At 36.1% G+C, this 22,441-nt stretch overlaps 1 long non-coding RNA gene across 4 annotated transcripts in view; it reads left to right on the top strand.

The window, feature by feature from the left end:
* LOC140624701 (uncharacterized) overlaps positions 1–22,441 on the top strand; it is a 360,972-nt gene that overhangs the window by 262,386 nt on the left and 76,145 nt on the right. For 3 of the 4 annotated variants that reach the window (XR_012024164.1, XR_012024160.1, XR_012024161.1), the window contains exon 7: positions 18,908–19,011. The exons of the other annotated variant lie outside the window; for it this stretch is intronic. This is a non-coding gene — a long non-coding RNA (uncharacterized lncRNA). The remainder of the gene's footprint in view (positions 1–18,907; positions 19,012–22,441) is intronic. 4 annotated transcript variants of the gene reach the window in all.

The raw sequence follows: 22,441 nt of genomic DNA on the forward strand, positions 1-22,441 counted from the left end.
TCTTACCTCGTGAGGATTAAAAGAGTCAGTGGATGTAAAATGTTTGGCACAGTGCTTACTTACCACATAGCAAGTCCCAACGTAATGCCAATTTCCTACTTTACAAAATGATGTTTTGCAGAGTCTGTTCTAGTATCAAGACTTTTGATTGCATCCTGCCTAATGTCTTTGACCTCATACCTTCCATCTCCACTTAAGGGAGATGTTCCATGCCCAAGCCGCATGATTTTTAACTCAATTCTATGCCCAAGCCACATGATTTTTAACTCAATTCCATTTGCCAGCTCATCTTCAATTGTCAAGTCAAAGAAGATAAATAAATGCATTTATGCATGAGCAGGATGTGGTGAGGATAATATAGGCACTAATTATTCTTACTAGGTTAGGTGGAAGATGGTTCTGAATTTATTGTCTGTGATCATTCTGATCAGTGAAACCACAATTATTTGGAAAGTTCATTCAGTGTGGGAAGCTTGATTCTAGAAAATAATGGACTATGTAGATGACAAATTCAGAATTAGAAATATGGAAATTAATTAAAATTTGATAATCTTACAATTCTCGAAAGTAAATAAAGCAGTAAGATTTTTGGTTTTCCATGGGGTGTGCATTTATCAGTGTGATATGGTAAAAATTCTGTGGATGTGGTAAAAATTCTGACCGAATCATTGAAACTGAGAATTATGGTCTTTAACATTTGTGAAGTGTTATTTCTTGGAGGAGAGAGGGTGATTCGGATACTTAGGGTCTTGGTTTGCTGGTTACCTCTAACAAAACAGAAAGGAGGATTATATAATTTTACTGAACATCTGTAAAATGGGATAAGAGCATCAATCTCTTCATAGGTTTGCTCTGAGGATTAAATGGAATACTCCATTAAAGAACTTGGGCATAGCAGCTGGCAAGTTTACTTGAGGTGTTTAGACCAACTATCTTAAATGTGCTTATTTTTTAAAATTTTGATTTAGTTGCTGAGTATGTTTTTTTAAATGTATTTTATTCAAAGTCAATTAATTGACATATAGTGTATGATTGGTTTCAGAGGTAGAGTTCAGTGATATATCAGTTGTGTATAACACCCAGCGCTCATTACATCACATGCCCTCCTTAATGTCCATCAACTGGTTACCCCCTCCCCACCTCCATTCCAGTGACCCTCAGCCCATTTTGACTTTAGATAAGAATTTTTGTCTCTTTGACTTTCACCTTCTTCACCTGCAACTTGAGGTTAACAAGAACTCTCTTGTTTCGAAGATTCTGATGATGCGTATGTAAGCATCTGCCACATGATAGGTGCTCTCTGCTGCCCGCTGGCCTCTCACGGGACTCTCTAAATTGTGACACATTCCATAATGACTGCAGGGAATTTGAATAGAACATTCATTGTAGATTTCCCCCTAGCATCTGGGTTACTAGACCAAGTACATCCCTGGTTCGGCTGGGCTCTCTTAAAAAAATAAAATAAAATAAATGTATATTTATATTTATGTTATATTTATATATATAGTTTCCTATGGTTAAGTGTCTCTTTTGGTTTGTCTCCTTCTCTGATTTTGTCTTGTTTTCTTTTTCCGTCCCTTCTGCTATGCTCCATTGTTTTGTTTCTTAAATTCCAGATCTGAGTGAAATCATATGATAATTTTCTTTCTCTGATTGACTTATTTAACTTAGCATAATACCCTCCATCCACATCATTGCAAATGGCAAGATTTCTTTTTTTTATGACTGAGTAGTATTCCATTGCATACATACACCACATCTTTATCCATTCATCTCTCAATGGACATGTGGGCTCTTTCCAGGGTTTGGCTATCATGGACATTGCTGCTATAAACATGGGGGTGCAGGTGTTTAATGTGGTTATTGATATGGCTCTGTTCACATCCATCATCCTGCTGTTTGTTTTCCATCTGTCCCATCTACTGTTTGTCCCATTATTCTTTTTCTGCTTTATTTAAGCTTATTTAAGTTTTTGTAATTTCATTTTTCTCCTTTGTAGGCTCATAGCTATGACTTTCTCTATATTAGCAGTTGCTTTAGGGCATATAGTACGTATCATCAGTTTATCACTTTTCTTCAAGTGGCACCTTACTGCTTCATGTTTGGAATAAGAACCGTGCAGCAGTATACTTGCACGTGTCCTCTCTCAAGAGTCTGTTCAATCGCTGTCATCTCTTCCATATGTTATAAACTCTACTACATTGCATTTTTGTTTTTCACAGTCAGTTATCTTTTAAAATGGTTTAAATAAAAAGGGAAAATTCTAGGGGAATCCCTGGGTGGCTCAGCAGTTAAGCACCTGCCTTTGGCCCAGGGCGTGATCCTGGAGACACGGGATCAAGTCCCACGTCGGGCTCCCTGCATGGAGCCTGCTTCTCCTTCTGCCAGTGTCTCTGCTTCTCTCTCTCTCTCTCTCTCTCATGAATAAATAAATAAAATCCATTTTTAAAAAAAGGAAAAATTATTTATATTTGCTCATTTAATATACTCTTCATTCCTTTATGTAGATGAAGATTTTCATCTATTATTCCCCCGCAAGGGACTTCTTCCTTTAATATTTCTTGTTGTGCTCCTCTGCTTGTGATGAATACTCCCCATTCTTTTAGGTATGAAAATGCCTTTAGTTCTTCTTTAATTTGGAAAAATATTTTCACTCAATGTAGAAATCCAGGTTGACAAGTTTTACTTTCCATGCCTTAAACATGTTCTGTTGTTTTCTTGTTTATTTTGTTTCTGGTGAGAAACGTACAGTTATCTTTATGTTTTTTCCTCTATAAATAATGTTTCTTTTTCTCTAAGTGCTTTTAAGATTTTTCTATGATTTATTTTGAGAAATTGAACATGATATGCCTTGGTGTAATTTTCTTGATGTTTAACTTTTATTTGAGGTCTGTTGAGTTCTTTGGTCTGTGAGCTTGCAGTTTTCTTCAAATTTGGAAAATACACCTATTCTTTAAGTAATTTCTCTAATCCTCTTCTATCTCCCCTCCTCATAGACTCCAGTCACACACGTATTAGGGTGTTGTAGTTCCCTCAGCTCACTGTTGCTTTGTTCTTTTCTTTCGATTCCTTTTTCTCTCTGTTGCATTTTAGATAGTTGCTATGTCTTCTCGTACATTAATTTTTCCTTCTGCATTGTCTAATCTTCCATTAATTCTACTCATTGTATTTGTCATCTCAGTCACAGCAGTTTTATTCTCTAAAGTTTTGATTTTGGTCTTTTTTTGGATCTTGTGTCTACTTAATTTTTTCAACATGTGCAAATCCATAGAAAGGATAACTCTTTCAATGTGCTTGTATTTAATTCTAGCATCTGTATCCATTCTAGGCTATTTAAATTGTTTGATTTTTCTCCTGATTGTGGGTTACATTTTCTTGCTTCTTGGCATGGCTGGTAACTTTTAACTTGATGCCAATTATTGTGACTTTTATCTTGTTGGGTGCTAAGTATTTTTGCATTTCCCTCAGTATACTTCTTCTTTTTCTAGACCTTATTTTAGTTAAGTTACTTGCAAAGACTTTAATTATTTTTGGTCTTGCTTCTAAGATCTGTTAAGCAGGACCAAAGTCATACGTAGTAGAAGTCTGATTATCCTTTATTACTGAGTCAAGACTCTTCTTCTGAGTATTGTATCCAATGCCAATGAATTATACAGCTTTCCAGTCTGGCTGGTGGGAGCAGGCATTATTTCCAGCTCTCTGTGAATGCTGGGTACTGATCCATCAAAACTTTTTGGGTGATTCTTTCCTGAGCCACAGACCATTTCCTTACACACGAGCACTGATCAGACCTCTGCTGAACACTTAGGCTGGGGAGGCCTTCTACATGTCTCTGGAGTTCTCTGTGTACTTCTTCCTTCTCATGTCTCTGTTATGTGACTTAAGGCCCCCTTGGATGCCCGAGACTTTCAGCTCTTACTCCTCAGCTCATGCTGAATGCCAGGCTCTACCTTAGTTTCCTTCTCTCTCTCTCTCTCTCTCTTTTTTTTTTTTTTTTGGTTTCCTTCTTTATGCTGCTTCCTGGAAACTAAATACAGTAAGGTGAGACAATAGTAGGGCTAACTTATTTGTTGGTCATCGCTCAGGGATCACTGTCCTGTATTGCCTGATATCCTCTGTCTTGAGAACCATTGTTTCATAAATATTAAATATATATTTTTTATTGTTTCAGGTGGAGGGGTTACTAGATCTTAGCCAAAGTAAAAAAAAATTCTCATGTGGAATTTCTGATTTTTTTTATTTCTGATTTTTTAATGGCAATATTTCATAATGAAACTCAATTGTATCTATTTTCATTACTTTTACAACTTGCAGCATCAATTTTTTTTCATTCTCAACTGAAATGAGATAGTTATATTCTGATGATATGAGAGAACAATCATTTCGCTATAGGTTTTGGAGAAATTCTATTTCTCTCTCTCTCTCTCTCTGCCTATGTATCATGGTAAAAGTTATAACTAACTTCAATACAAGGGTATAGGTAAAGAAACACTGGCAATCAACAATTAAACACTGGGATAAGTTTATTAATTAATGCTAGAGGAATGACAAGAAAAAATTAAAAATAGCATTTAAAATATTTGTGGAGTCTATAAACATGACTTCATTCTCTTATCTTGCATTTTAGTTAAAGTAATAAAATTTGTTATAGGTCTTTCTTGCTTTTGTAAAAATATCCAGTGTAATCTAATGTAAAGAATATCAAATCAGGTATTTCATCTGGGCTCTTCTTTTAGTTTATTAAAACAATATTGATTTTACACTATTTTTAGTATTGTTTTTAATGCACAAAAGCATAAATAAAGACTGTTATAAATTGGTGTTGCAAGAATAAATGTAACTACTACTTATTGCCTGGTCATATTTCAGTGAGGAAAACAGGTGTTAATTTGTATTTGAGGAATATAGTCACCATTGACTATGACATGCAGTCTCTGCAGGATCTAAACACTAACTAAATAAAAAAGGTGTCATCAGTTTGATAGGAAGGACAGTCTGGTTGGAAACAGATGTCAGTGAGTGTGAAGCTTTGTTTATGCCTTACCCCAGCCCCCGAAAGTACAGTCTGACCCAAGAATAACTAAGATTATGATGCTGAAATACTCTTTGTTATAGATTTTACTGAGTACATAGCTCTTAATTTATAAAGGAGTGAAACACACACACGTTAACTCGTAGAGAGTCATTTTTCAGATTAGAAAACAACTTTTATTAAGCAACCATTTTAAATAATAATTTCTTCAATATTGACCTCAGAAAGCTAATTAAACATATGCATTTAAATACATGTAGTCACCATTCCAAATTCTATTTTTATGGTAAAATGCACTTCAATAAAAACCAGAATACTAGGATTTTAGCCTCCCTATGTCTATTTGAGTATTAAGGACCACTGCAGTTATAGGGTTAAGGGGAACATTCCATGGGAGATAGCCACTTTGGAGGAATTACTCACTCATTAAGTGGCTGGATATTCCAAAGTCACCTGTATTTGCAGAAGATAAAATCTCCGTATTAGTTACCTACTCTCAAAAAGTACCAAATTGAATAATAAAACAACAGAGGAATGCCGGTCAAGAAGCATTCCACTCCCCTGGTATCTTCTATTTTGTTAAGCAGGGTTTATTTTCTAAATTATTTTAATCTGAAAGATGGATTGGAAAAAGATCTTTGATTAGCTCATGAGAAATCATGGGAATTATTATTTTTATTATTATTAGCAGTGACTTGTAAATTCGCATGAGGTTAGCTCAATATTTTGTTCTTTTTTCAAGGCATTACATTATTTCAAATGGCTAATAAAACTTAACATTTGTTACATTTGTTACATTTGTTAGAGTTTTTAAGTCACTTTCACACACAGTGTCTCATTTGATCTTCAAAGTCCAATGGTTGAGAAATGGAAAAGTTGATTATCATATGTATTCTATTTAACTCATAAACAGCACAAAATACATCCACTGGAAATTCACTTAGCCACTAAGTGTTCAAAGTATTAGCTCTATGAAATCGCAGCAATCTCAGTTTATTTGGACACAGATGCCCGATTACTTAATATATTAAAATGCGCTGAGCCTTAAAGACCTGTCTCACTCTTTAGACCTTGTACAACATATTATTGTCTGTGTTTTATTTATCCTGCCGTATTTATTTAACAAAATGCATAGCAGTGAAACCTTTGAAGGCCTTCTTTGAAATACGAGTTTCACAAGTCCCAAATACAAAATAAGATTATGGATTATAATGACAATAATAGCTTCTGCTTCTTCCTCTCTCCCCCTTAACTGAAAACTTGCACTTTCAAAAGTTTTTCAGAATTGATCTACTAGTCTCCTTTCTTTCTTTCTTCTTCTTTTTTTTTAAAGATTTTATTTATTTATTCATGAGAAACAGAGAGAGAGAGAGAGAGAGAGAGAGAGAGGCAGAGACACAGGCAGAGGAAGAAGCAGGCTCCACACAGGGAGCCCAACGTGGGACTCGATCCCAGGACTCCAGGATCACACCCTGGGCCAAAGGCAGATGTTCAACCACTGAGCCACCCAGGGATCCCAGTCTCCTTTCTTATATATTTTTTGACATATTTTTCAGAACTCATTTTGCATTGCATTTGCTCCATTCTTTTCTACCCTTTTCCCTTTATGTTTGCATTTAATTTCAGTGGATATTATTTATTACCATTTCAGTATTCTTCAAAAAGGATTCATCACCTAGACACCTTTTTCTGTCTACAGCAAAAAAAAAAAAAAAAAAAAGTTAACCTGAGCTCAGGTCCTGACCTAAGCACTGAAAAAATCATTCTGGAATTAAAGCCATAGTTCTAGCTCTTTCATCGGATGTCAAGAGGGCACAAGTGTGCATGTGTGTGTGTGTGTGTGTGTGTATTCTGAATAAATAAAATCAGTCTGCAGACAGACAAGCTTAAAGATATTAAATGTAAGCCTTCTAACTGATGGACAAGCTAAAGAGAAATGCTGTGGTGTTGTAAGCTCCTCTCTTTTGTATAAAAAAAAGTCATCCGGCCAGGCAAGCCTCTTAGGCTAAAGTGTAATTAAAGTCAATGGAGGGAAAAGCATAGCATTTTTTTAAATGTAACTTAACACATGGCAGTGGGGGAACATTTGACTATTTGTACTTCTGAGGCTGAAGCGAAATGATTGGGATAATCTGTGGTTTCCACAGGCAAGCAGGAGATGGAGCTGCCCAGCCCTGGTTAAACTCTACCCCCATCTGCCAAAGCAAGGCCTGGTAATTACTCTACTGAGAACAGAGCAGGGTTGAGTCTGCTCGTGATGTGTTTTATTGTGATTTGCATTTTTCTGCATAGTAATTCATCGGCTTTAATAAAACATTGATTTACATGCTGTTACAAAGTGCATCATCTTTCAGGCTTTAAATTAAACATTTCAGCAGTGTGTGTGTGTGTTGCTGGGGGTGGGGCTGGGGTTTAGATTAGCTTGATTCTCTGCCCTGGGGGAAATGTCTTTTCTCCCCCATCTGGCCTCTTTAAATGCAAAGCCTTAGTTGAGCATTTTTTATTTGTGTGTAGTTTGTCACTCTCTAATTTCTGTTAAATTTCATAAGACCTGACACATTTGCATTTACAGGGCTGTTAGATAGTGTTTAGCACTTTTCATCTTCAAAGTGCTTTATAAATATTAACTAATCAAAGCTGCCGGCACACCCCTGAGGCAGAGAATTATTGGATTGTCGTTGTTTTATCTTACTTGGTTTACCTTGTGGGGAGTTTGTGAGATTGTTGAATATATGTGTGTGTGTGTGTATATATACATATTTTTTTTTGGTTGTTTGTTTATTTTATTTATTTTATTTTTTACACATATTTTTTTAACCTAGTATTAGGTAACTTTTCCCCACTAACAGTAAAGAATTACACCGGTTTTGGAATCTGAACGTGAAGGCTTGTGATTCCTTACTTACCAGGTTTAGCTTTGAACGGTGATCTGAATTTCTGCACCTGTGCATTGCTTTCCCCCTTAGATTGTAAACTTCATCGCAGTAAGCATCGTTTATACTTACAGTTTTTACACAGTAGCTACCCTGGTAGTTTTCATTTATCCATTCATGCATTGCAAAAGCATTTACTGAGTGCCCACTCTCTTCTAGGCATTGTGTTAAGTTCTGGGAGCATAAAGTTAATGAACACCTAAAATTCTCCTCTCTGGAAGGAAACTGCCAGGGTGAAGTAGGAAATGGACGGCTCCTCAGAAGGGTTTGAGAATACTTGATGCAAGAACTGTTTATTAAATATGGGCAGGGTTAAGAGGACAAGCCAGTGTTTGTGCAGACCAGGGAGTTGCAGCGGTGGGAAGATCTTACCTGCTCCTAGGACAAGAGGGGTAAGAGCTGAAGCCATGGAACTAGGATCCATCCAACCAGAGATGTGATGTTAGAGAATGATAGCATTCCCAGGCCTGTGGACAAGTAAGGAGGGAGTGGGGGAAAGAAGCATGCTAAGTCTTTCTGTTCCCACTCTTCTGTGTCCTGCCCTGGGGAAGCCTGGGGAACACGAATGACAATCAAAAGATAAAGGGAGTTTTGGAAAGCATAGCTCATGGAAATTGCAGCAGCACATGTTGCAGGGCACAGAAGGGATGGAAGTTATACAGAGGTTGACAGATGATACCCAGCACAAGTATCTTACACGGTAAAGATTGAGCTAGGCAAATTTACATATATATGAAAATTAACATATGTGTATGTATGGGGGGTGAGTTGGGGAGGAGGGGAGCACAGATACATTTCTGTGTGTACTTCAGAGGTGAGGAGCTTTACTCTGCCCGTAGGCATTGGGAAGGCATGAAAGGGAATGTGAGCTTTTATCTGCGCCTTTAAACCTGATATTTCATTTTGTTTATTTTTTTTAAGATTTTATTTATTTATTCATGAGAGACACAGAGAAAGAGAGAGGCAGAGACACAGGCAGAGGGAGAAGCAGGCTCCATGCAGGGAGCCCGAGGTGGGACTCCATCCCAGGTCTCCAGGACAAGACCCTGGGCTGAAGGTGGCACTGAACCAATGAGCCAGCCAGGGATCCCCCAAACCTGATATTCGGATTGAATTATTTGGACTATGAGGTCTCGGCATTGTTTTGCTAGTTTGAAGAGGTATAAACAAACAAACAACTGCCTTTTATTTTGTGGTATCTTACTCTGTGGTATGAGGTTCCATTTGACTAATCTTTCAGATATTTGACATCATTAAAGATCGACAATGACCCAGATAGTTTCTATTCTGACCACTTATGAAGCTGTTGATTAAAAAAAAAAAAAATCACTCACCGTCAACTGAAATCACTCTTGTTAGAATGTTTTTTTTTTTTTTTTAACCATTTAATTTTTTTTCTTTTCTTAAATACTCTAATGTGACTTGGAGGAAATTTAACTAGCATGGCAGTGACTGTGCTCTGTTTCCAAGGAGTGTCATCTAAGATCTGCCATCTACACCGTTGTATTCCACTGTCGTCACCTTCAATTAAAACCCCCAGTGAATAGATAGAAGACAGCTAGTTTTATTTAAGTTAGAAGTTTCTATCAAAGCATTAATTTCTATCCAAGTATTAATCATACAACCCTTTGGCACCCATCCTGATATTCATTATTATCGCAAACATCTCTCTTTCTCCTCTAAGTAATTTGACGATTTTAATTTCTTCATTTTTCTCCAAAAGAAATCCATTTCTCAGATTTTCCCCCTCATGAGTATCCCTGAAATCATTTTTGTAATATATCAAAATGATGGATTCTTCTTAGGGAGTGTACTTTGGCAGATAAATACAAAGTGGAGCAACTTCTGGTGGACCTAGGGTCCAAGTACTCTCTCTGCAATGTATAAGAATCTGCTTCCTCAACTATCTAGATGTATTTCCAAGGCTTTTACTTCCTGTCGAGACTTGGTTTCTGCTGGGCAGCAAAATAGTGATTATGATTTGAAGGACTGACCTTAATACACACTCTTTTCCATTAGTTCTGCTGATGTTCTATGGCATCTCCTGTGCAATACACAAAGCAAACACAAACACAAGTGGGGATGTAGTTCTAGAAATTACCTTGAAACACATCTAGGCCTGAACATTGCAGGTATCATTGGACTGGAAGCAATCATACCTACAGAGTTTGTTTGAAGGTGTATTTTGAAGGACTCAGACATCTATTTTACTTTCAGGCTTGGCAGCTGTTTCTAACCATTTCATGCTTGAGATTTTTAAATGCCAGGATGTGCTTCCCAGTCAAAGAAGTGAAATTATTAGTCTCATCAGATTACAGAGTCCATAAACTTTGAAAAATGCAAATACTAACAGTCTAACATGGTATGAACTATCCTCTCTCTGCTGGAGAGCAGATTATGGAATCTGCGACAAACTTAGACATTAGACATCCATTATGAAAAATATTGTTGTAAGTAAATGACACTAGATAGGGAGTAAAATATGAACATAGTTACCACTCGTGACTGTACAGAATGGTACTGTATGAGAAATAAGCATCTTTCCCCACTCTCCTGAATCCTCTCCTCCAATATAAGAATTATTTTCTTTCATATCTTTTACGAAAAAATATATGCATATGACTAATTTTTAAGCAAAAGATATTTTATTAAATTTATACTGATTTTATTGTGCTTTTCTCCCTCAATTATTTATCTTGGAAATATATCAGTGTGTGTATGTATCCTGATTCATTTAATCATTCTTCAAATGATAAACATTTCCTTTTATTCTCATTGTTTTTTTTCTTTCAAATTTTTAAAAAATTTTTATTTATTGATGATAGTCGCACAGAGAGAGAGAGAGAGGCAGAGACACAGGCAGAGGGAGAAGCAGGCTCCATGCACCGGGAGCCCGACGTGGGATTCGATCCCGGGTCTCCAGGATCGCGCCCTGGGCCAAAGGCAGGCGCCAAACCGCTGCGCCACCCAGGGATCCCCTATTCTCATTGTTAATAAGACAATGTTAGAGCAAATATATTTGAGTGCATGTACATGTATGCATATGTATATATACATATATGTGGATGCATATACAATGTGTGTAGATACCTATGTACATATGTATATACGTGCATACACACATATTTAAGTAAACTTTTTCATTAAAGTGAAAATGCATGGGGCTGTTGGTTAAGCAACCAACTCTTGATTTTGGCTCAGGTAGTGATTGATTTCTGGGTCCTGAGATTGAGCCCTGTATCAGGTTCTGCTTTTCTTTCTCTCTCCCCTTCTCCTTTTGCCCCTATGCCTGCACTCTCTCTCTCTTTCTAATAAATAAACAAATCCTAAAAAAATTAAATAAATAAACAAATTGAAAATCCTGAGTCAATGGTAATGTCATTTTAAATTTTGATGACTATTGTTAAATTTCCCTACAAAAATATTTGATTTCTACTAACACAAACAAGGCATACAGATACTTATTTCCTTCACAAAGTCTTATTATTAAACTTTTGAATTGCTAGTCAAGGAAGTGAAATTGTATCTTGCATTTATTTTGCTTCTAGTGAGTTGATCTCATTCATTCATAAGGAAATATGAATGATGTGCCTTATATGTTTCATATGACTAAAATATTTACCTCCCACGTTTTAAATTCTGATCTGATATTAGGTAGACTTTAGATGAGGGAAAAAAATATTCCGTGGATGTTTTTGGAAACTACAACAAGAAAAAATGTACTTTTCTAGGCCATTGTAGTGGAATTGTGTGCAGCTATATAAAACACAATGCTAAAGAACAAGAATAATGTAGAATTGAGTTTGGATCCCACTTACCAGCCATGTGACCTTAGGCAAGTCATTAAATTTTCCATATCCGTAAATGAGGTGAGAATGAATTTAGCTTAGAGCATTGTTAAGGGTCACAAATGTAATGACTAGTAGTAGGAAGAGTACTCTTCATAAATGTGCATTGTTATTATAAAGAAGCCAACTATTACAGGAGAACTTAGTATTTTAGAAAAAATACAGTTGGCGAGATGGGATCTCTACCCCTAGGTGACGGGGAGTCTCAAGGGGTACCCAGTCTGATGCAGCTGGTTAAGGGCATTGCAAGGTCCTCCCTGTTCTGTCGTGATTCTGTTACAGAAAGCCACTTGTCTGAAACACTGAAAAGTTAAGACAGCCCTCTAGGCTGGAATGGTACAATCCACATGCCAAGGGAGTAAGAATTCATTTTGTAAAATGTCCTATCCTCTTCCAGGTTTTCCTTCTTAGAAACAGATCTTTCTACTCATGGGGAAAAGTAAACATTTCTCCAGTCACATAATGATTCCTACATATACCCGGTCAAACTTGTCTTCCCTAAATCTGACACTTGGTGACTTTTATCTAACTCCTACTCCTCGCTTCTCAATCTTTTCTTTAACATATTAGAATCAAAAGCCAAAGGTTGAAAGACTTTTTATTGATTTGAGTTTTCTGAATATTATTATTACCATTTAATTTGGGGAGTCTAGACAGCTACTAGAGTCTTCTGTTGTCAATTATTACTCAGCTATTTGTTGGTTGGTTGTGTACTGAGTTAAGTTGCTGAAGGAACATCTAGCACTGATGCATTTAACCTCAGATAATAAAGTTAGCTTCAAATCTTATAACCTCAGCTGAAGTGATTGCATTTCTGCAATTACATTAGGCTCCCCTGAAACAGGTTAATTGAACTGCTGTGTACTGTTTTGTCCAGATTTATCCCCTTATATAAATCTACCTGTGTCAGCTCTGTAGCCCATTGCTCCAAAAGAAAACTACCTGCCCCGGAAAAACCCTAAACAAGGCTCAGTAATTAAATCGAATGGAGAGACAGATTCATCTCAGCACTGGTTCGAGGGAAAAAGTGTCATCCTGTGTTTAGGAAGTTTGTAAGCTACATTACTGAATTGTGATTTTTGTTTGAGTGGTCCATTGTTGGGCAGAGATGAAGGTCCCCAAGAAATCTTTCTTTTCTTCATCTCATGGAGGGCCATGAATTGGAGGGGAGTGAGCACTGTAATTGTAATAAAAGCTTTGTAGTTAGAAGCTCAAAATCTAGGCTTGGTTGTGTGTATGTGTGTATGTATGTGTGTGTGAATTATAGGTGTTTGCTTTTGTGCTATTATTTGACCAGTTTTAAGACATGAGTGTGTATATATATATATGTGTGTGTGTGCATCAAACTAGTTATTATATATGAATTTAGGATTATATAATTTATTATTTATAATTAAATACAATTTATTCTATATATTTATTTAATTTGTGTATAATTATAGTTTATTATTTATCATTACATATAATTATAAAATTATACAGTTTATATAATTTTAAGCAGCTATACCCAGAGTTTATCTTAAACAGTGGTTTAAAATAATACCTTAATAAGTGTTTGGGGATAAAATAAAGTTCTTAGGCATGGTTTTTAGAAGGCAAGCTTTAAAAAAAAGAACCCTACTCCACAAATTGAACAGGATTTTGTAGATAAGAACAATAAAAGGGATGGTAAAGGAGGATGAACAGAACTGCAAGAAGCTAAGGCCTGGGGAAGAAGACGGGTCATCAGAAATCCCCACTCAATGAAAGTTAGCCACTGTCTTACGAATATAAAGGACTTCATGATTTTGTTATTTACATTGCCAAATGATACAGGTAATTGCTATTTAGAAGTTCAGAGAGAAAGGTCATTTTATTTTATTTTATTTTATTTTATTTATTTATTTTTTTTTTGAGAAAGGTCATTTTAAATCGGAGTAGACTGAAAAGATTTTGTGGAGAAATTTGAGTTAAATGTATGGGGAGGTTAAGGGGATTCGACCAGATAGGAAGGCAAGTTGTATTAATCACAGAAGCTAGAAAGAACAAAATTGGTGTAAGAGATGGCAGGACAGGAGCACTGGGATGTGTACTTGAAATGACATGTTCGAGTTTGACTGTGGGGCTGTGGCTTCCAGGTCAAAATAGTTTGGGCTTGATCCTACTGGCTATATGAGTTGTCCAAGACTTGTTAGCAGGGTTTGAAGTGATCAAAGGCATGCTTATAGTCTTAATGTCCTAATACTTTATAGAATAAACAAGATTTGTTCTTAGCTTTTATCAAATCATCTGAAGCCTGTGCCTTCTGAAGAGTAAACATATTTCACAGTAATAATCCAAATTGAGTTTTTTGAATGAAAGTTCAAATCTGTTTCTTTTAATTTCCTTAATTAAATTAGACTAAAAAGCCAAGGCCTGAGTGTTTTGTTTTGTTTTTTAAAAAGACTTTATTTATTTGAGATTGAGAGAGAGAGAGTGTGTGTGCACACCAGTTGGGGGGAGGGGCAGAGGGAAAGGGAGAAGCAGGGTCCCCACTGAGCAGAGAGCCTGACGCTGGGCTAGAACCTAGAACCCTGGGATCATGACCCAAGCTGAAGGCAGACACTTAACTGACTGACCACCCAGGCACCCAAGGCCTGAGTATTTTGATGCTGAAGGAAAATGTGGGGAAGGTGAGGGATTTCCTAATCATTTTATCTGCATTTCAGCATTTAAGGGGTTAAGGAGAATGTTCCTGTGTGTGACTATGCAGTACCACTGAGAATTTATGTGTCTTTGCAACCGAATTCAAACCTATCATCAAGAGCAAAGTATTTGATGCTTCATCCCTGCATACAATTTTATCAATTTCCAATACAAACCTCCTTCCCTGGTTTTAAATTAGTCCATGTACGAATGAATCACAAACTACATAGACCTACTGTCATTTGTAGTCTCAGTTTTAAAAAATAACTGCTGCAAGAACTCACAAAGACTTGTCTTTGCTATTCAACAAGTAAGTACATTACTTTTAAAAGGAAGAGCACAGCCCGTGTGACACTATAAGCTGTGATGGGGTCAATGAATATGATTTAAGTCTTGGATCTTTGGTTTTGATGATGGTGGAGAATTTTTATGTATTTATTTTAGTGAGAGAGAGAACTCAGGGTGAGGGGCAAGAGAGAAACTCAAGCAAACACAGGGCTTGATCTCATGACCCTGAGATCAGGACCTGAGCCAAAATCAAGAGTCCGATGCTAAACCAACTGGGTCACCTAGGAGCCCCTGATGTTGGAAACTCTTTGTTTTGGGGGAAGGGCAGTCAAGGATGGAAGTGTAATACAGAGTCAGTTCTCAAATTCTTGGAGGAAAAGGTTTCCCTGAAGAAGATGTGACCTTTTAAAAATGCAATTTTTTTTTTCTTGATGATTCTTCAGTTACTACTGACTTTTTTCTGATGCCTTTAATAAGAAATATTATCCAGGAAGCTTTCACTTAGCTTTCCAGACACAGAGTTGGGTTCTTTCCCCTGAAGGATTATATAATCCTGTTGGCGACTCTCACACTTTGTAATTATTTGGTAATTAATTGATTATTATGCTGTCTCCACTAGAAGTCTGGGAGACCCTGGGGCAGGAGGCAGGTCTGTGTCCTATCAAACACCTAACAGAGTGAGAGGCATACAGTAAATAATAAATAGCAGTTGAATGAATGAATGAATGAATGAATGAATGAATGAGTTCATGATAAAATGTTGAATACTTCTCAATTTGTAAGGTATCATATAAACTGATGAAAATGTGTGTGATTATTTTTGGTATCTGCCTGTAAGGCACTTGAACTTCAGTTTGGCAGGGAAAACTCTAATATACAAGTAGTTTAGTCATGTCTAATAGTTTATACTCTCTGACTCTCTTTTCTTTCATTTGTTACCTATTTTAGCCTTTATCTGCCTTCATCACTATGTCTTCTAAGGACTATAAATGACCTCTTATTTGTCAAATCCAGTGTTTCACATTTTCTTAATCCACTTGACCTCTCTCTATGTAGCACTAAGCACTAGAGAATCCAATCTTCCTTTGAACTTCTTTCCCTTTTTGGTCCCAAGAGACTGCACTGGATGCTGATGTCTCCCTCCTTCCACCGCTGGGCTGGTCAGGCTGCCTCCATCATTAGCGTTGGTCGGTATTCCCACCCGACACGTTATGTGCTCTCCCTTCGCTGCTTCTTCTATCCTATTTATCGTTTACCATGTTTTTTAGGCTAATATCTCTTCAGGTTAATGTGTGTATGTAAAACCAACTTCTGTCACCGAGGCTATGCACTTGATTATCACATCATTATCTCAAATTCAATGTTGTTAAGACCTGTATGTTAGTAAATTGAACACCAATAAAAAATAAATTAAAAAAAATGTTGTTAAGACCAAAAATCATGTTGTCCTTTAGCCCCTTTCTCTTTGAATTTCCCTTCACTGCCCTAGCACCAGCAGTCTCCCTGTCCTCTGACCTTGAAACTCAGTACACATCATTTCCTTCTCTTCCTTACTTTTTCTCTTCAATTTTGCCTTTTATGACAGTGACATGTCGGTTCCTTTTTATTGCCACAGTGACTAATAAGGCAGTTGTGTTCCCGCATCCCAGGGTTGCCTTCTTGAGTCCTATGCTGTGTTGAACTGAGCCGCATGAACTGTGCCGATGACCTTGGCCTCTTTCCATGGTGTTTATTGCTTGTAGCCTACCTTGCCTGGAATTCAAAGTCCTGTACGGTATGACTGAGGAGCTCTCCAGCCATTTTACCCCCTCCTAAACCCAGTGATTTTAATGATAATGCAACGTACCTGATTTGGTGGATTTGCATGCAATGTTCCCTCTTCTAGATTATGGAGTTGAAACAGTACTTGTCTTAACTGTATCCTCATGTCAGACTCCAGTGAAAGTCTAAGGGTCTCCTTTTTTTTTTTTTTTTAAAGATGCTATTTATTTACTTGATATACAGAGAGAGAGAGCACAGGCAGGGGGAAGGGCAAGCAGAGGGAGAGGAAGAAGCAGGTTTCCCTCCAAGCCAGGAGCCCTATGTGGAGCTCAATCCCAGGATGCTGAGATCTGACCCAAGCTGAAGGCAGACCCTTAACCGATTGAGCCACCCAGGCACCCCTAAGGGTCTCCTTAAACCTCCCTGCATAGTAATGTTTTCCAAAGTGTGGGAGCTATAATTTTAAGTGGTGCACAGAAAAACATTAAAAGAACATGAATTACTTAGTCTAAAAAGTTACTCTCTTTCCTACTTATTTCCCCTTTTTTTGTGTGTGTGTGTGATTTTTATCAAGCAGAAGACCTCAGTTTGGTTCCAACTTGTTTCTGACATCACTCTAACACTTGATGATGTTTCTTTTAATCAGTGAGACAGCAAGGAGAGCGCTCAGTGCATTTGGCAGTCAACGTTATCTAGCAGTTGAAAATAAAAACTATTATTTTTAACATTTGTTACCTTGTATCTATGTCAAGAACACTGATTTTCCCTTAGAAATGTGATATTAAGCTTCCATTTAAACTATGTTTTACTGGAATATACATAAAAATATCAGGTAAATATTAATGATGGAAGAATTGTTAAGAGGAAAATTCAAGAAGGTGGAACATAGGAATGGCAGAAATCATAAAAGCCACTCATGAAATGGCTGCAATCTGAGAGCTTTCCATTGCCATTTTAGCCTACAATTTTTTTTCTTTTTAAACCGTGAAAGTTCAGGTACTCTTCTGCAAGGATTTTCTGTATTAACTCATGGAATCCTCTCAAGAATCCCATGTAAGATACTTTTGTTTTCCCCATTTTACAGATAAGGAAACGGAAGACATAATTTGCCCAATTTCTCCCACATAGCAAAGCTGCAGAGACAAGTTTTGAACACAGGTTTTCAGCCTCCAAAGCCTGTGCTCTTAACCAAAATGTGACTCTGCCTCAAGAGAAACACATTGATTTTTGATTTGATAATAACAAGTAAGGTCTTTTGTGCTCACTGCCATTCATCTGTCCCTTTCCCTCAGAGGAAAGAATTTTACACTGACATGAAGTCAAACTCTGCGGAAACCTATGAGTAATTGTATTTAGAACTGATTTCCATCGTGGCAGACAATTTGAGAAGCTTTTCCTTCCAACAGTTTAATTCTTAAAAGTCAGGAAGCAGTCAGTTAACTCCAGGTTCAATAACAAATAGGAAAATGCCAGTCCTTGCCTAAATAACTTTCCGAGTCTGTCCATTAGAAAGTCCAGGAGCTTGATGACCAAGCACAATTTGCATCTGCTTCCTCAGCAGACTGCCTCCTAGATGAACAGCCCTCGGCAGTTCAAGTGAAATATTTAGTAACTAAACAGGAGTAGTATGAAAGCAAATTATATACTGGAGAAATACATCACAGAAAACGTTATGGTTGGGATTGATATTAAAATGTATTACCCTTACATTTGCCTTTTCAATTCTTTAAAAAACCGAAGGAGCACTTTCCTGAGGAAGTATGGTAACTAATTTTATAATTGCTATAAATCGTAATTTGACTTAAGGATTTTATAATAACCAGATATATTTTCAGCTTCCCTATATGTGAGATATAGATCCCGTATACAACTAAGAAATATTTAAGATAGAAATTTGCTCATAAACACTGCATATTTATTTTTAAAACACAGTTCATATAACCAAAGTTGCTATATTTCTTTCATGATTCTTATACCTACTAATTATTGATCTAACACAGAGATGGGCAAACAATAGTCTGCAGGTCAAGTCTGACTCTTGGGCTCTCTTTATGCAGCTCACAGGCTCAGAATGATTTTCACATTTTTGACGATTATAAAAAGAAAAGGAAGAAAAGAATATGTGACAATGACTGTAGGTAGCCTGCGAAGCCTAAAACATCTCTAGGCCTTTCACAGAAAAGTTTACCAACCTTTGATCTACTTCTAAATTCTGTATTTCCAGTTTTTATTTTGCTATGAAACCATTTCATTTTTCTTAAACATCTCTAATTTAATTCCGGTATTTGGTAGTACTTTATCTTTCAATTTATAATATGTGATTTTGGTGTTATAATATAAAGTCAATCAGTTAAATGTATTTCATATTTTACCTAAACTAGTGTTTGTCATGCTGGCGACCTGCACTTTAGAAAATGCACCTGAGGAACTACTTCCAAGGACTATTTGCACCGGAATACCAAACCTGAGCCTGATACTGCCTCAAGTAAGATTTTGGGAGGGGGGTGGGAGTTAGTCATTGAGGTGAATTAATGTATTTTGCTGATAGGAGGGATATAAGTCATTGAAAGGCAGACTGTGATATCTAGATGGCCTGCCTATGAACCATGTCTCCTGGTATTTACAGGAGGTATTTGTATAGTTCCCTTTCACGTTGAATTTGAGTTTGCCCTTGGTGACTAATAGAATGCAGCACAAGTGACACCACATTACTTCCAAACTAAGTCATACCAAGTCTTGTAGCTTTGCCTTGTTCTCTTGAAATGCTTGCTCTTAGAATGTTTCTTCTCGAAATGCAGAAACCACTTGGTAAGCCACATGGAAAAGACATGTGTAGGCATTCATCCCAAGATGAGCTCCTAAACAATAGCCAGCATCAGTTACCAGTTATTTGAGTGCACCGTCTTGGACATCTAGTCTAGTTAGACCTTCAGATGATTCCAGTACCAGATGCTATTTGTTTGCAGTCACTTGAAAAGATCCTACACAATAAACACCCAGCTGAGCTTCTATCACCATGAGAGATAATAATAAATTGTCTCAAACTATTGAGTTTGGAGTGGCTTGTCATGCAGCAATGGGTAATTGGATCAACATATTTCTGTCATTCTCTGAGCACTTCCTTACTTACGGGCTTATCTTGTACTTTCCTGTGGCTGCCTTGGAATCAACCGTTTATCTGAGAAATTCTAGTTTCTATTAGTAGAGAATGTTATTCAGAAACTAAGATATAGGTGTCAGATGATCTTATTTTATAATAAGATCAAAAGATCAAAGTAGGTCCCTACTTTGAGATCTTCTAGATAGTACTAAACTGTACAACATAGGCCCCTTTTTGTTTTTCTCTTCCTCTCTCTCTTTTTCTTCTCTCTCTCTCTCCTTTCCTTCTTTCCTCTCATTTTTTTTGTTCTTCCTCTTCCCCCTTCCCTCAATTCCTCCCTTCCTTTATTCCATCTTTTAGTTCCATGAATTCACACTGAAAAACTTCAATTCTAAACCAACCACACAGAGATTGCTACAGCCATTCCTTTTTATCACACTTGTAACTCTCTTCTCTGACAATATATTATTTCCTTAATCAGTCTTCCATACTTCATATTAACTTCATATTGAGGGAGTTCTTGTCTCCTTCAGCATAGGTGCCCTTCTTACCCTGGAGTTTTAACTCCATACATAGCAAAGACACTGACAATATGCCCATCTACTATATGAGCTCCCACCTTTCTGGCCTATCTAATGACTTTAGGATGAAATAGCTTTTCACTCTTTCAGATTTTAATAGGTACATGTTCTCTTCATGGAGGAAGAAAATCTGTCTTTTAATCTGCTCTATAGTTTACTGACATTATTACACTAAAAAAAAACTAAAACTAATGAAAACAAAATAAATATTCAGCAGGCTGTATGCCCAAAAGTTATGCAAATTCTTCAAAGCCACCTAGTTTCATAATTCTTTAAAAACAGATACTAGTATTACTGAAGAAGTAATTATTTGTAAAAAGTAATTGGACTGAAAAAAAAAAGTAATTGGACTGTAAGACAGTAAGAATTTTTGTTGTATAGTGTTTAGGGTACCCCCAAAAAATGCATAAATGGAAAATGGAAAAATGGAAAATTTTGATAATAATGATGTGTGATGAATCTAAAAGATAAACAAGAAGAGAGAAAAGGGGAAAACAAAGTATGATTGGTCAAATAGAAAGTAAATATTACATTTAGATGATAAATTGACAAATGGCTAACTATTGGGGAAAATGTAAATTATATGCAGTATACACATATACAAATATATAACTGCAATAAAAGTGAATTTTTTATAAAAATTTAAATTGTCAATGAGAAATAAACTCACAATATATGAAGAAAATATAAGTGAGTGGATATTTACATAAGAGACAGGGAAAACTTTTCTAAATTTTAAGATTAATTCCGGAATCTTTAATGAAAAGATGTTAGAATTGGCCACATGTTTAAAACATCTTTACACCAAATTAAATATATAAAAAAACAAACATATAACAGGAAAATAAACAAATAGAAAAATGTTGCAATAAATACCAAATCTATATTTTTCTTGATACACAGAATGTTCTTAAACAGCAATAAACATAGACACACATACACACAAGCACTCTAATAGAAAATGGGAAAGGATGTGAACAGGCAATTCAAATGAAAAACATAACACATATATAAAATATAATAGCTCAATAGAAATAAAAGAAATACTCATTTAAAACTCATCTGAAATTTATTATATTAGAGAATATTAATGAAATAATATGTAGGGGAGTAGCTATTTTCATATACAACTGTCATATTGTAGTTTTGTATGACTCTAGAAAGCATAATGGAACCAAAAGCTTTAATGCATTTCCTTATACTTCAAAATTCCATTTCTATGAATGTTCCCTCCATGATAAGTAACTTGATAAGTGCAAAAAACATTATAAGTACAGTATATAACAACATGACTGACAATTTTATAAGATACTTAAAATTTTTTTTCTTAGTTTTATTTTACCTTATCCAAAAATAGGTCCTTCAAGAACATGGGAGGAAGAAGTCTTTGTACATATAATTTTGATAATGAAAATTTCTTAGACTAACAAATTCTTCTCAGATGATTTTCCCCCAGTTTTAATGTACTCCTCTAGCCTTCTACCTTCCTATGTGTACTTGTCTATATACATCTATAGGTATGTGAACACAGGAATATAGAAAATCTCTGACATAATTTCAAGTGTATAAGCTTCATTAACTTGTATTGATTTTTTATGGAGTCATTGTTCCTTTCAGTCTGAATGTCTGAGATTGATTTCAAGCAAATGCAGCAACAAATCAAGCGTTCTTCCTTGGGAAGAGATGAATGTCTTGTCTCCCAACAATCTTTGGCTAAGTGCCATTTCCATTTTGTTCTCTGGAGTTTTGGTTGTTTGTCTTAGATATTTTATTGATCTTCCAATTTTGGTATCCTGAGTAAATTCTAGAATAAGTTTAATAGTTAAGATGGACTCTGAATTTAGAGATACCAGTTTCCCCAAATTAGTAGGCAGCATGAATAACTGTAGGCACCATTATTTATCAAACTCCTATCAGGTAGTCTGCTCTGCTGTAAAGGTTGTCTAAGGTTGCTTGTACTAGGACTTCAGACAAGTTTCTTGAACATTCTCCTTAACTCTCACGGTCTTATTGCAAGAAGATGAATTTGATTACAGCAGATGGCTTTTGTAAATAGTCTTTTTTAATTCAAAACCAGTGCAGTGGTTAACAGAGACTTTGATCAGATAGACCTTTATTGCTATCCAAGTTTCATTATTGAGTGGCTATATAACCTTGAGAAACTTATTTAATTTTAATCACTTTCTCTCTAAAGTGAGGAAAGAGACTTATAGACAAATTTGACTAAGAATTCA

This window comes from Canis lupus, chromosome 35 (assembly GCF_048164855.1).
Source record: "Canis lupus baileyi chromosome 35, mCanLup2.hap1, whole genome shotgun sequence".
NCBI lineage: Eukaryota > Metazoa > Chordata > Mammalia > Carnivora > Canidae > Canis > Canis lupus.